We start from the raw sequence: 13,731 nt of genomic DNA, 5'->3' as shown, positions 1-13,731 counted from the left end.
AAGTTGTATGGAAATACGAATCCCTGATGCATTTTGTTCATGTCTTATGATTCACTTAGGCAAATGAATGCGTTTTCTAACAAGTTGAATAGATTTAGTTGATTTCCTACTAAGTTCAATACATTTTTGAATATTGTTGAATTTCGGTTGAATGTCTGGATTCCGTCCGCAACGCCTATTTTATAGGGCCCTAGTCCATGATCTTGTCATAAGTCAACATAGGACATGCCCTCTTTCCCCCCCACAAGACTCAAAAATATAGACTGGAAATGTAAGCAAGGTTAGAGCTTCTTCAGTGTGGATACTTATCTGTGTCCCGTTCAGCGTGAGTGACACATTGACTTTATATAGTGTACCAAGAGTTGTTCCCTCGCTTACGGCCATACCAGCCTGAATACGCCCGATCTCGTCCGATCTCGGAAGCTAAGCAGGGTCGGGCCTGGTTAGTACTTGGATGGGAGACCGCCTGGGAATACCAGGTGCTGTAAGCATTTTGTTCCAGTAGGGTGTACTCTTGTGTCATGGAGCAACTACCTTTTATTTATCACCCTAATAATATCATGTATTTTTATTGGACTAAATGCAGTTTGTATGTGCTGCCCTGCCCTGATCAAATGAAATAATGGACAGTGCGTTTCCCTCAAAATGTAGGCAGCACATTCAGCCTTTGTTTTTAGTCTAGGAGACTGTCAATGTCTGTAGTCCCATTAGGGCACTATAAAATCCCTTCGATATTTTGCCTGATTCCGTTTTTTCCCCAAGTTCCCTTTTCTCCTTTTAGATTTCCCCGTTGACCGCTTGTCCCTGTTTTTGCAGGTTTCCGCTCTCAAAAGTACACATTTTTAATAGAAAAACAGCACAATTGGATGTTCTATGTCCACAACAATGTTTAAACCCTATCAGGAGGCCATTTTTGAGGTCTGGGAAAAAAGGAAGACATTTAGATTTTGGGGTGTAGTTACCTTTAAATGCAAGCGTGCACCAGGAAGAGACCTTTAATATGCGGAGGCAATGAAGAAAGTAGACGAAGAGGGGTCATTGGGGGGAGTGGTGAGAGTAGGAGATATGTACCAGTACAGAGGGATAGGCAAGAAAGTGATATATGTTTCTGTAAGATTGGATTTTTAGCGTTTATAGCAATGGTTATTAATTGTACTGCAGGGATGGAACGCAAGTTGAAGAAAATGGAGGTTGTGGTGGCAGCTGCAGAGAGGTATTTGGGTGTGCGAGACTTGACATCAGAAGAGTTACAGCGAGTGTTAAGTGGTGATGTCCCATCATTTCAGGTTGAGGGCATGAGGTAGGAGTAAATATATTTAAATAGTGGAGAAGGGTGGGGTTAATTATTAGTAATAATGTTGAATTCGTGAGTGTAGTGTTAGATGGTAGGTTGTTTTATTTTTCAAGAAAAAGATAAGGGAGTTGTACTCCAGTCTAGTAGGTGGCGGTAATGCAACAAATTGGATGCCAACCGCAGTTAAACGTCATTGAAGAAGAAGCAGAAGAAGAAGCAGAAGAGACTTTTGTTTGGTTAAGCGGTGTTGCTGTAGCGCTCATGTGATTGCAGAGTTTGCCAGACAAATGGCCACTGGATTGATGTATATTATCACTGTATAATTTTGCAAGGCAGGCATAGGCTGCTTTGAAGTTAACATTTACTTGAGAAGGTTTTGGGGAAAGCCATTCCTTCCCTACCAGAAGAAGGTTATCATTAGCATCATCGCTAACGGCTACACAAAGTGTAGACATACGCGCGCACCGCACACATGCACACAGACAGGGGCATTCCTGTGCCGTTTCAGAAAGTTGTATGGAAATACGAATCCCTGATGCATTTTGTTCATGTCTTATGATTCACTTAGGCAAATGAATGCGTTTTCTAACAAGTTGAATAGATTTAGTTGATTTCCTACTAAGTTCAATACATTTTTGAATATTGTTGAATTTCGGTTGAATGTCTGGATTCCGTCCGCAACGCCTATTTTATAGGGCCCTAGTCCATGATCTTGTCATAAGTCAACATAGGACATGCCCTCTTTCCCCCCCACAAGACTCAAAAATATAGACTGGAAATGTAAGCAAGGTTAGAGCTTCTTCAGTGTGGATACTTATCTGCGTCCCGTTCAGCGTGAGTGACACATTGACTTTATATAGTGTACCAAGAGTTGTTCCCTCGCTTACGGCCATACCAGCCTGAATACGCCCGATCTCGTCCGATCTCGGAAGCTAAGCAGGGTCGGGCCTGGTTAGTACTTGGATGGGAGACCGCCTGGGAATACCAGGTGCTGTAAGCATTTTGTTCCAGTAGGGTGTACTCTTGTGTCATGGAGCAACTACCTTTTATTTATCACCCTAATAATATCATGTATTTTTATTGGACTAAATGCAGTTTGTATGTGCTGCCCTGCCCTGATCAAATGAAATAATGGACAGTGCGTTTCCCTCAAAATGTAGGCAGCACATTCAGCCTTTGTTTTTAGTCTAGGAGACTGTCAATGTCTGTAGTCCCATTAGGGCACTATAAAATCCCTTCGATATTTTGCCTGATTCCGTTTTTTCCCCAAGTTCCCTTTTCTCCTTTTAGATTTCCCCGTTGACCGCTTGTCCCTGTTTTTGCAGGTTTCCGCTCTCAAAAGTACACATTTTTAATAGAAAAACAGCACAATTGGATGTTCTATGTCCACAACAATGTTTAAACCCTATCAGGAGGCCATTTTTTAGGTCTGGGAAAAAAGGAAGACATTTAGATTTTGGGGTGTAGTTACCTTTAAATGCAAGCGTGCACCAGGAAGAGACCTTTAATATGCGGAGGCAGTGAAGAAAGTAGACGAAGAGGGGTCATTGGGGGGAGTGGTGAGAGTAGGAGATATGTACCAGTACAGAGGGATAGGCAAGAAAGTGATATATGTTTCTGTAAGATTGGATTTTTAGCGTTTATAGCAATGGTTATTAATTGTACTGCAGGGATGGAACGCAAGTTGAAGAAAATGGAGGTTGTGGTGGCAGCTGCAGAGAGGTATTTGGGTGTGCGAGACTTGACATCAGAAGAGTTACAGCGAGTGTTAAGTGGTGATGTCCCATCATTTCAGGTTGAGGGCATGAGGTAGGAGTAAATATATTTAAATAGTGGAGAAGGGTGGGGTTAATTATTAGTAATAATGTTGAATTCGTGAGTGTAGTGTTAGATGGTAGGTTGTTTTATTTTTCAAGAAAAAGATAAGGGAGTTGTACTCCAGTCTAGTAGGTGGCGGTAATGCAACAAATTGGATGCCAACCGCAGTTAAACGTCATTGAAGAAGAAGCAGAAGAAGAAGCAGAAGAGACTTTTGTTTGGTTAAGCGGTGTTGCTGTAGCGCTCATGTGATTGCAGAGTTTGCCAGACAAATGGCCACTGGATTGATGTATATTATCACTGTATAATTTTGCCAGGCAGGCATAGGCTGCTTTGAAGTTAACATTTACTTGAGAAGGTTTTGGGGAAAGCCATTCCTTCCCTACCAGAAGAAGGTTATCATTAGCATCATCGCTAACGGCTACACAAAGTGTAGACATACGCGCGCACCGCACACATGCACACAGACAGGGGCATTCCTGTGCCGTTTCAGAAAGTTGTATGGAAATACGAATCCCTGATGCATTTTGTTCATGTCTTATGATTCACTTAGGCAAATGAATGCGTTTTCTAACAAGTTGAATAGATTTAGTTGATTTCCTACTAAGTTCAATACATTTTTGAATATTGTTGAATTTCGGTTGAATGTCTGGATTCCGTCCGCAACGCCTATTTTATAGGGCCCTAGTCCATGATCTTGTCATAAGTCAACATAGGACATGCCCTCTTTCCCCCCCACAAGACTCAAAAATATAGACTGGAAATGTAAGCAAGGTTAGAGCTTCTTCAGTGTGGATACTTATCTGCGTCCCGTTCAGCGTGAGTGACACATTGACTTTATATAGTGTACCAAGAGTTGTTCCCTCGCTTACGGCCATACCAGCCTGAATACGCCCGATCTCGTCTGATCTCGGAAGCTAAGCAGGGTTGGGCCTGGTTAGTACTTGGATGGGAGACCGCCTGGGAATACCAGGTGCTGTAAGCATTTTGTTCCAGTAGGGTGTACTCTTGTGTCATGGAGCAACTACCTTTTATTTATCACCCTAATAATATCATGTATTTTTATTGGACTAAATGCAGTTTGTATGTGCTGCCCTGCCCTGATCAAATGAAATAATGGACAGTGCGTTTCCCTCAAAATGTAGGCAGCACATTCAGCCTTTGTTTTTAGTCTAGGAGACTGTCAATGTCTGTAGTCCCATTAGGGCACTATAAAATCCCTTCGATATTTTGCCTGATTCCGTTTTTTCCCCAAGTTCCCTTTTCTCCTTTTAGATTTCCCCGTTGACCGCTTGTCCCTGTTTTTGCAGGTTTCCGCTCTCAAAAGTACACATTTTTAATAGAAAAACAGCACAATTGGATGTTCTATGTCCACAACAATGTTTAAACCCTATCAGGAGGCCATTTTTGAGGTCTGGGAAAAAAGGAAGACATTTAGATTTTGGGGTGTAGTTACCTTTAAATGCAAGCGTGCACCAGGAAGAGACCTTTAATATGCGGAGGCAGTGAAGAAAGTAGACGAAGAGGGGTCATTGGGGGGAGTGGTGAGAGTAGGAGATATGTACCAGTACAGAGGGATAGGCAAGAAAGTGATATATGTTTCTGTAAGATTGGATTTTTAGCGTTTATAGCAATGGTTATTAATTGTACTGCAGGGATGGAACGCAAGTTGAAGAAAATGGAGGTTGTGGTGGCAGCTGCAGAGAGGTATTTGGGTGTGCGAGACTTGACATCAGAAGAGTTACAGCGAGTGTTAAGTGGTGATGTCCCATCATTTCAGGTTGAGGGCATGAGGTAGGAGTAAATATATTTAAATAGTGGAGAAGGGTGGGGTTAATTATTAGTAATAATGTTGAATTCGTGAGTGTAGTGTTAGATGGTAGGTTGTTTTATTTTTCAAGAAAAAGATAAGGGAGTTGTACTCCAGTCTAGTAGGTGGCGGTAATGCAACAAATTGGATGCCAACCGCAGTTAAACGTCATTGAAGAAGAAGCAGAAGAAGAAGCAGAAGAGACTTTTGTTTGGTTAAGCGGTGTTGCTGTAGCGCTCATATGATTGCAGAGTTTGCCAGACAAATGGCCACTGGATTGATGTATATTATCACTGTATAATTTTGCCAGGCAGGCATAGGCTGCTTTGAAGTTAACATTTACTTGAGAAGGTTTTGGGGAAAGCCATTCCTTCCCTACCAGAAGAAGGTTATCATTAGCATCATCGCTAACGGCTACACAAAGTGTAGACATACGCGCGCACCGCACACATGCACACAGACAGGGGCATTCCTGTGCCGTTTCAGAAAGTTGTATGGAAATACAAATCCCTGATGCATTTTGTTCATGTCTTATGATTCACTTAGGCAAATGAATGCGTTTTCTAACAAGTTGAATAGATTTAGTTGATTTCCTACTAAGTTCAATACATTTTTGAATATTGTTGAATTTCGGTTGAATGTCTGGATTCCGTCCGCAACGCCTATTTTATAGGGCCCTAGTCCATGATCTTGTCATAAGTCAACATAGGACATGCCCTCTTTCCCCCCCACAAGACTCAAAAATATAGACTGGAAATGTAAGCAAGGTTAGAGCTTCTTCAGTGTGGATACTTATCTGCGTCCCGTTCAGCGTGAGTGACACATTGACTTTATATAGTGTACCAAGAGTTGTTCCCTCGCTTACGGCCATACCAGCCTGAATACGCCTGATCTCGTCCGATCTCGGAAGCTAAGCAGGGTCGGGCCTGGTTAGTACTTGGATGGGAGACCGCCTGGGAATACCAGGTGCTGTAAGCATTTTGTTCCAGTAGGGTGTACTCTTGTGTCATGGAGCAACTACCTTTTATTTATCACCCTAATAATATCATGTATTTTTATTGGACTAAATGCAGTTTGTATGTGCTGCCCTGCCCTGATCAAATGAAATAATGGACAGTGCGTTTCCCTCAAAATGTAGGCAGCACATTCAGCCTTTGTTTTTAGTCTAGGAGACTGTCAATGTCTGTAGTCCCATTAGGGCACTATAAAATCCCTTCGATATTTTGCCTGATTCCGTTTTTTCCCCAAGTTCCCTTTTCTCCTTTTAGATTTCCCCGTTGACCGCTTGTCCCTGTTTTTGCAGGTTTCCGCTCTCAAAAGTACACATTTTTAATAGAAAAACAGCACAATTGGATGTTCTATGTCCACAACAATGTTTAAACCCTATCAGGAGGCCATTTTTGAGGTCTGGGAAAAAAGGAAGACATTTAGATTTTGGGGTGTAGTTACCTTTAAATGCAAGCGTGCACCAGGAAGAGACCTTTAATATGCGGAGGCAGTGAAGAAAGTAGACGAAGAGGGGTCATTGGGGGGAGTGGTGAGAGTAGGAGATATGTACCAGTACAGAGGGATAGGCAAGAAAGTGATATATGTTTCTGTAAGATTGGATTTTTAGCGTTTATAGCAATGGTTATTAATTGTACTGCAGGGATGGAACGCAAGTTGAAGAAAATGGAGGTTGTGGTGGCAGCTGCAGAGAGGTATTTGGGTGTGCGAGACTTGACATCAGAAGAGTTACAGCGAGTGTTAAGTGGTGATGTCCCATCATTTCAGGTTGAGGGCATGAGGTAGGAGTAAATATATTTAAATAGTGGAGAAGGGTGGGGTTAATTATTAGTAATAATGTTGAATTCGTGAGTGTAGTGTTAGATGGTAGGTTGTTTTATTTTTCAAGAAAAAGATAAGGGAGTTGTACTCCAGTCTAGTAGGTGGCGGTAATGCAACAAATTGGATGCCAACCGCAGTTAAACGTCATTGAAGAAGAAGCAGAAGAAGAAGCAGAAGAGACTTTTGTTTGGTTAAGCGGTGTTGCTGTAGCGCTCATGTGATTGCAGAGTTTGCCAGACAAATGGCCACTGGATTGATGTATATTATCACTGTATAATTTTGCCAGGCAGGCATAGGCTGCTTTGAAGTTAACATTTACTTGAGAAGGTTTTGGGGAAAGCCATTCCTTCCCTACCAGAAGAAGGTTATCATTAGCATCATCGCTAACGGCTACACAAAGTGTAGACATACGCGCGCACCGCACACATGCACACAGACAGGGGCATTCCTGTGCCGTTTCAGAAAGTTGTATGGAAATACGAATCCCTGATGCATTTTGTTCATGTCTTATGATTCACTTAGGCAAATGAATGCGTTTTCTAACAAGTTGAATAGATTTAGTTGATTTCCTACTAAGTTCAATACATTTTTGAATATTGTTGAATTTCGGTTGAATGTCTGGATTCCGTCCGCAACGCCTATTTTATAGGGCCCTAGTCCATGATCTTGTCATAAGTCAACATAGGACATGCCCTCTTTCCCCCCCACAAGACTCAAAAATATAGACTGGAAATGTAAGCAAGGTTAGAGCTTCTTCAGTGTGGATACTTATCTGCGTCCCGTTCAGCGTGAGTGACACATTGACTTTATATAGTGTACCAAGAGTTGTTCCCTCGCTTACGGCCATACCAGCCTGAATACGCCCGATCTCGTCCGATCTCGGAAGCTAAGCAGGGTCGGGCCTGGTTAGTACTTGGATGGGAGACCGCCTGGGAATACCAGGTGCTGTAAGCATTTTGTTCCAGTAGGGTGTACTCTTGTGTCATGGAGCAACTACCTTTTATTTATCACCCTAATAATATCATGTATTTTTATTGGACTAAATGCAGTTTGTATGTGCTGCCCTGCCCTGATCAAATGAAATAATGGACAGTGCGTTTCCCTCAAAATGTAGGCAGTACATTCAGCCTTTGTTTTTAGTCTAGGAGACTGTCAATGTCTGTAGTCCCATTAGGGCACTATAAAATCCCTTCGATATTTTGCCTGATTCCGTTTTTTCCCCAAATTCCCTTTTCTCCTTTTAGATTTCCCCGTTGACCGCTTGTCCCTGTTTTTGCAGGTTTCCGCTCTCAAAAGTACACATTTTTAATAGAAAAACAGCACAATTGGATGTTCTATGTCCACAACAATGTTTAAACCCTATCAGGAGGCCATTTTTGAGGTCTGGGAAAAAAGGAAGACATTTAGATTTTGGGGTGTAGTTACCTTTAAATGCAAGCGTGCACCAGGAAGAGTCCTTTAATATGCGGAGGCAATGAAGAAAGTAGACGAAGAGGGGTCATTGGGGGGAGTGGTGAGAGTAGGAGATATGTACCAGTACAGAGGGATAGGCAAGAAAGTGATATATGTTTCTGTAAGATTGGATTTTTAGCGTTTATAGCAATGGTTATTAATTGTACTGCAGGGATGGAACGCAAGTTGAAGAAAATGGAGGTTGTGGTGGCAGCTGCAGAGAGGTATTTGGGTGTGCGAGACTTGACATCAGAAGAGTTACAGCGAGTGTTAAGTGGTGATGTCCCATCATTTCAGGTTGAGGGCATGAGGTAGGAGTAAATATATTTAAATAGTGGAGAAGGGTGGGGTTAATTATTAGTAATAATGTTGAATTCGTGAGTGTAGTGTTAGATGGTAGGTTGTTTTATTTTTCAAGAAAAAGATAAGGGAGTTGTACTCCAGTCTAGTAGGTGGCGGTAATGCAACAAATTGGATGCCAACCGCAGTTAAACGTCATTGAAGAAGAAGCAGAAGAAGAAGCAGAAGAGACTTTTGTTTGGTTAAGCGGTGTTGCTGTAGCGCTCATGTGATTGCAGAGTTTGCCAGACAAATGGCCACTGGATTGATGTATATTATCACTGTATAATTTTGCAAGGCAGGCATAGGCTGCTTTGAAGTTAACATTTACTTGAGAAGGTTTTGGGGAAAGCCATTCCTTCCCTACCAGAAGAAGGTTATCATTAGCATCATCGCTAACGGCTACACAAAGTGTAGACATACGCGCGCACCGCACACATGCACACAGACAGGGGCATTCCTGTGCCGTTTCAGAAAGTTGTATGGAAATACGAATCCCTGATGCATTTTGTTCATGTCTTATGATTCACTTAGGCAAATGAATGCGTTTTCTAACAAGTTGAATAGATTTAGTTGATTTCCTACTAAGTTCAATACATTTTTGAATATTGTTGAATTTCGGTTGAATGTCTGGATTCCGTCCGCAACGCCTATTTTATAGGGCCCTAGTCCATGATCTTGTCATAAGTCAACATAGGACATGCCCTCTTTCCCCCCCACAAGACTCAAAAATATAGACTGGAAATGTAAGCAAGGTTAGAGCTTCTTCAGTGTGGATACTTATCTGTGTCCCGTTCAGCGTGAGTGACACATTGACTTTATATAGTGTACCAAGAGTTGTTCCCTCGCTTACGGCCATACCAGCCTGAATACGCCCCTTTTTGGAATTTCAGGAAGTGGATGAGCGGCAGGTGTCTGAGTGCTTGAGAGAGGATATCGTTTGTTTGGAGGTTTTTTTTTATTTATAAGTTTGTGTGTGATTGTAGTTGATTTTCTTTGAAACTTTTTTGTTATTATCCCCCATCGGCGTGAGCTGTTTGGGGGATATTGATTAAAATAACCGGATGGACAACATGGCGTCAACATCAAGAATACAAACGACGACGAGAAAGGACAACAGTGAAATCAGAATTTCAAATGAAGAACTGAAGAAAAGAAAGTATGAGAAGGAACTGACGGTGAACGTGGAAATAATTGGAGAAGGGAAAATAACAACGATGGAATTGCTGAGAGGAATAAGGGAAGTTTGTGGAACAATACTTGGATGTAGAATGAGAGACGGAAATAAGTATGAAATAACAATGTCTCATGTAAAAGGAAAAGAAAGACTAATGGACGGGCTAAAGATAAAGAACTGTCAAATCATGGCTAAAGAGCTAGGGAACGATGAGCTTGTGGTGTCCTTTTTGAACTTGCCTGCATACATTACAGATGGGGAGATATATGAGAAACTAAGAGGCTGGAAAGTGAAGGCGACCACGCCAATCAAGAGGAGGATGTGGCCAGGAACAGACATTGTGGACGGGACGAGATTTTGCAAGGTGAAGTTCACAGACAATGTGCAATCCTTGCCATATTCTACCAAATTTAACACTGTCGAGGGATTTGAATATTTTCGTGTAATCCATGACAATCAAGTGAAGGTATGTAGACTATGTATTCAGCCGGGGCACATACTTAAGGAATGTCCAGAATTCACTTGCCATAAATGTAGTGAACAAGGGCATTATGCCAGAGAATGTTTGAACATAGGTAATGTGTGTGAAATGTGTGACAGACCGAAAGTTAGATGTAGCTGTAAGAAGGGAAAAGATCACTTACTTTTGCAAACAATGGACCTCACTTCTGAGGAAGAGGAGGGGAGTGTGTTTATGGAAGGAGAAAAAGAGAGTGACATGGGGAGTGTGACTTCAGAGACAGTGGCAGATATGCCTGAAGAGCCTGTAATGTCTTCTGGCAAAACACGAGACGCAGTTTTGGTCTCTGCTGCTGACAAGGTGGAACAGCAGCACATGATGGGTGAAATACATACACAGGTAGAGATGGTGCAAGGTGCTTCTCAGGTGCCTGAGCCAGTTTCAAGCGTGTGTAAAAATGACACCAAAGAGCGAGCTGGGTCCACTGAAGTCACTGGCACTGTTAAAGCGCACTTTTCAAAAGGCTTCCCTGCCGCTCCAAATCAGGAGACGGAGGATGAAATAGATAGTGAGGATCATCAGTTGTTTGCAAAAAATAAGAGGTCATTGTCGAAAACTAGGGAGATGATGGGATTTGGAAAAAAGAAAAAGTAGGTTTTGAAAGGACTTGTTTTGCTCTGATTATACCTCTGCACACATTACTAATGATTACAGTCGCATCCCTAAATGGTAACAGTTTGAGAAACATGAGCAAATTTGAGCAGGTTTTAGTGTCTGTTAAGGCAGACATGTTGTGTTTTCAAGAGACCAATTGGACAGATTCCAAAATACAGGAGATTAAGAGTAAATGGTCTGATTTAATTTTTTGTAGTCATGGAAGTGATAAAACATGTGGTGTGGCTATTTTGATAAAAAACGATGTGGTTCAAAATGTAAAACAAATATATGCTGACAATGATGGCAGACTTATTGCAATTGAATTTGAAGTGCAAAATGTAGTTTTTCGTTTAATCAATGTTTATGCTTCAAACATTGAATCTGAAAGGAGAGAAATGTTTCACAACTTAAAAACACTGTGCTCAGAAAACTGTATATTGATAGGAGACTTTAATGTGAGGTGTAGTAGAATGGATGCCTCTAGTTGTGCTAGATTCAGATATGACTCTTCTAGAAATGCATTATGGAAACTTATGAATGAGGAGAATCTAGTAGATATATGGAGGGCTGAAAATCCAAACAGAAGAGTGTTTTCTAGAAGGCAGGTGGTGCTAAAGGAATTAAAACAAAGCAGAATTGATTTATGTCTAGCAAAACACGAATTGGTGCAGCATGTTAAGAAGATGTCATATAACTTTACAGCATATAGTGATCACGCAGTAATGTCATTTCAAATGGGTTTTGGTGTGGAGAGGAGAGGGGGAGGTGTCTGGTGTTTAAATGCCAGTCTGTTAAAGGAGGAAGGATATAGAAATGAAATTGTTGAATGTATTAATGATGAAATGTCTAATGTACTGTTAAAAGAGAATGTGTGTTTATGGTGGGAGGAAGTGAAAGGAAAAGTAAAAAACAGGAGTATTAGGTATGCTAGAAATCACAACCGGTTAGATAAGCAGAAAGAAACAATGCTTAGAAATAGGATGTTGCATGAACTTGAAAAGGCTGATACTGATCCAGACTATGATGTTGTGAATTATTTGAAAATCCATGCAGAGCTGGGTCGTTATGAAAAAAAGAAATGTTTGGGTGCTATTGTTAGGAGTAGGGCACAGTACGCTTTGGAGGGAGAGAAATGTACATCCTTTTTTTTGGGGCTTGAAAAAAGAAAACAAACTAAGAGTTACATTGTAGAGTTGGAAAATGAAAAAGGTGTAAAGGTAAACGATTTTGTTGAGATCTTAGATACAGTTGAATCCTTTTACAGAAATCTTTACAAAAAGAATGATGTAGATAAAGTATGTGTTGAAAAAGTGCTGGATACAATTAGTGCCAAAGTATCTCAGGTAGATAGAATGATGTGTGATGAAGAGATTTCGATTATGGAAATCAAGGAAGCAATTGTTAACACTCAAGGCAATAAAAGTCCGGGTTTGGATGGTTTAACAAACGAGTTCTATAAAGTCTTTGTAGATATTTTGGCACCCATTTTAGGGAAGGTGTTTCATTATATGGAAGAGAATAAGGAAATCCCTGAGTCTATGTCAACTGGTATGTTAACGATTTTATTCAAGAATAGGGGCAGTAGATTCAAGTTAGAAAATTATAGGCCTATTAGTCTTCTAAATTCCGATTATAAGATATTGACTAAAGTGTTAGCGAATAGGATGAAAAAGGTGATTGGGAGTATTATTGCATCAACACAAGCCTACGGTATACCTGGAAGAGATGTTGCAGATGTAATTTGTACAATTAGAGATGTTGTTAATCAAATGAAAAATGAAGGCGGTATAGTATTAAGTTTGGATTTTAACAAAGCCTTTGATAGAGTGGAGCATAGCTTCCTATTACAGACTATGGAGAGGTTTGGTTTTGGGCCAAAGTTTGTAGCTTGGATCAACCTGTTGTACAGCGGGGCTAAAAGTTGTGTCAAATGTAACGGAGTGGTAACAGATATTTTTCCTGTAGAGAGGTCAGTAAGGCAGGGCTGTCCTTTGTCAGCTCTGTTGTACAGTATTTCTACAGAACCGTTAGCTACTTTAATAAATAGTAATAAAGAGGTAAGGGGTGTCGGAATCCCAGGTGGTGGTATCAGTGTTGTACATCAGTACGCTGATGACACTACTTGCACTGTGAAAGATATAGGAAGCATTGGAAGCATTATGAGAATCATAGATATATATGGTAAGGCATCGGGCGCTAAAGTTAATATAGAGAAGACTGAAATAATGTTTGTTGGGGATATCGATGAAAATAAGTGTGAGATTCCATTTAAGATAGCAAGGGATTTTATTAAAGTGCTGGGAGTAAACATTGGTGTAAAGGAGAAAGAGGCAAAAGATATAACTTGGACTGGGATCCTTAATAAGGTCAAGCTAACGTTAAATTTCTGGAAAAATAGAAAATTAAGGTTAAAAGGTAAAGTAATTGTTGCAAATGCTTTGGTATTATCTAAATTTGTGTATGTTTTGGGAGTCCTGGACATGCCTGAGTGGGTGCTAAATGAATTAAATAAGGTGGTGTCTAATTTTATATGGGATGGTAAAGGTGTTAGAATAGCTCAGAAAACATTGATAGCTGACTATGTGGATGGAGGTTTAAAACTTGTAGATTTAGATGTCAAAAGAAAAGCTATTAGGATAAAAACAGTAAAGAAATATTTGTATGACAGTGAAGATTATGGCTGGAAACACTTCTTTAAGGTCTACTTAGAGGAGAGTGGTGGATGTGGAGATAATGGTTTATTGATGGGGCTTAAAAGGAAAATGTTTGAAAAGGTACCAGATTTTTATAAAGAGGTGCTAAATGCATGGGCAGAGTTGTTGCCTAATGTATATTATGAATGTGGTCATATTGACCTGATTATGAATCAACCTATATTTCTGAATGAGAAAATCAAG

Source organism: Coregonus lavaretus (genome assembly GCF_964263955.1).
Source record: "Coregonus lavaretus genome assembly, chromosome: 2".
NCBI classification, from domain to species: domain Eukaryota; kingdom Metazoa; phylum Chordata; class Actinopteri; order Salmoniformes; family Salmonidae; genus Coregonus; species Coregonus lavaretus.
Note: the sequence above shows the minus strand (reverse complement) of the source record.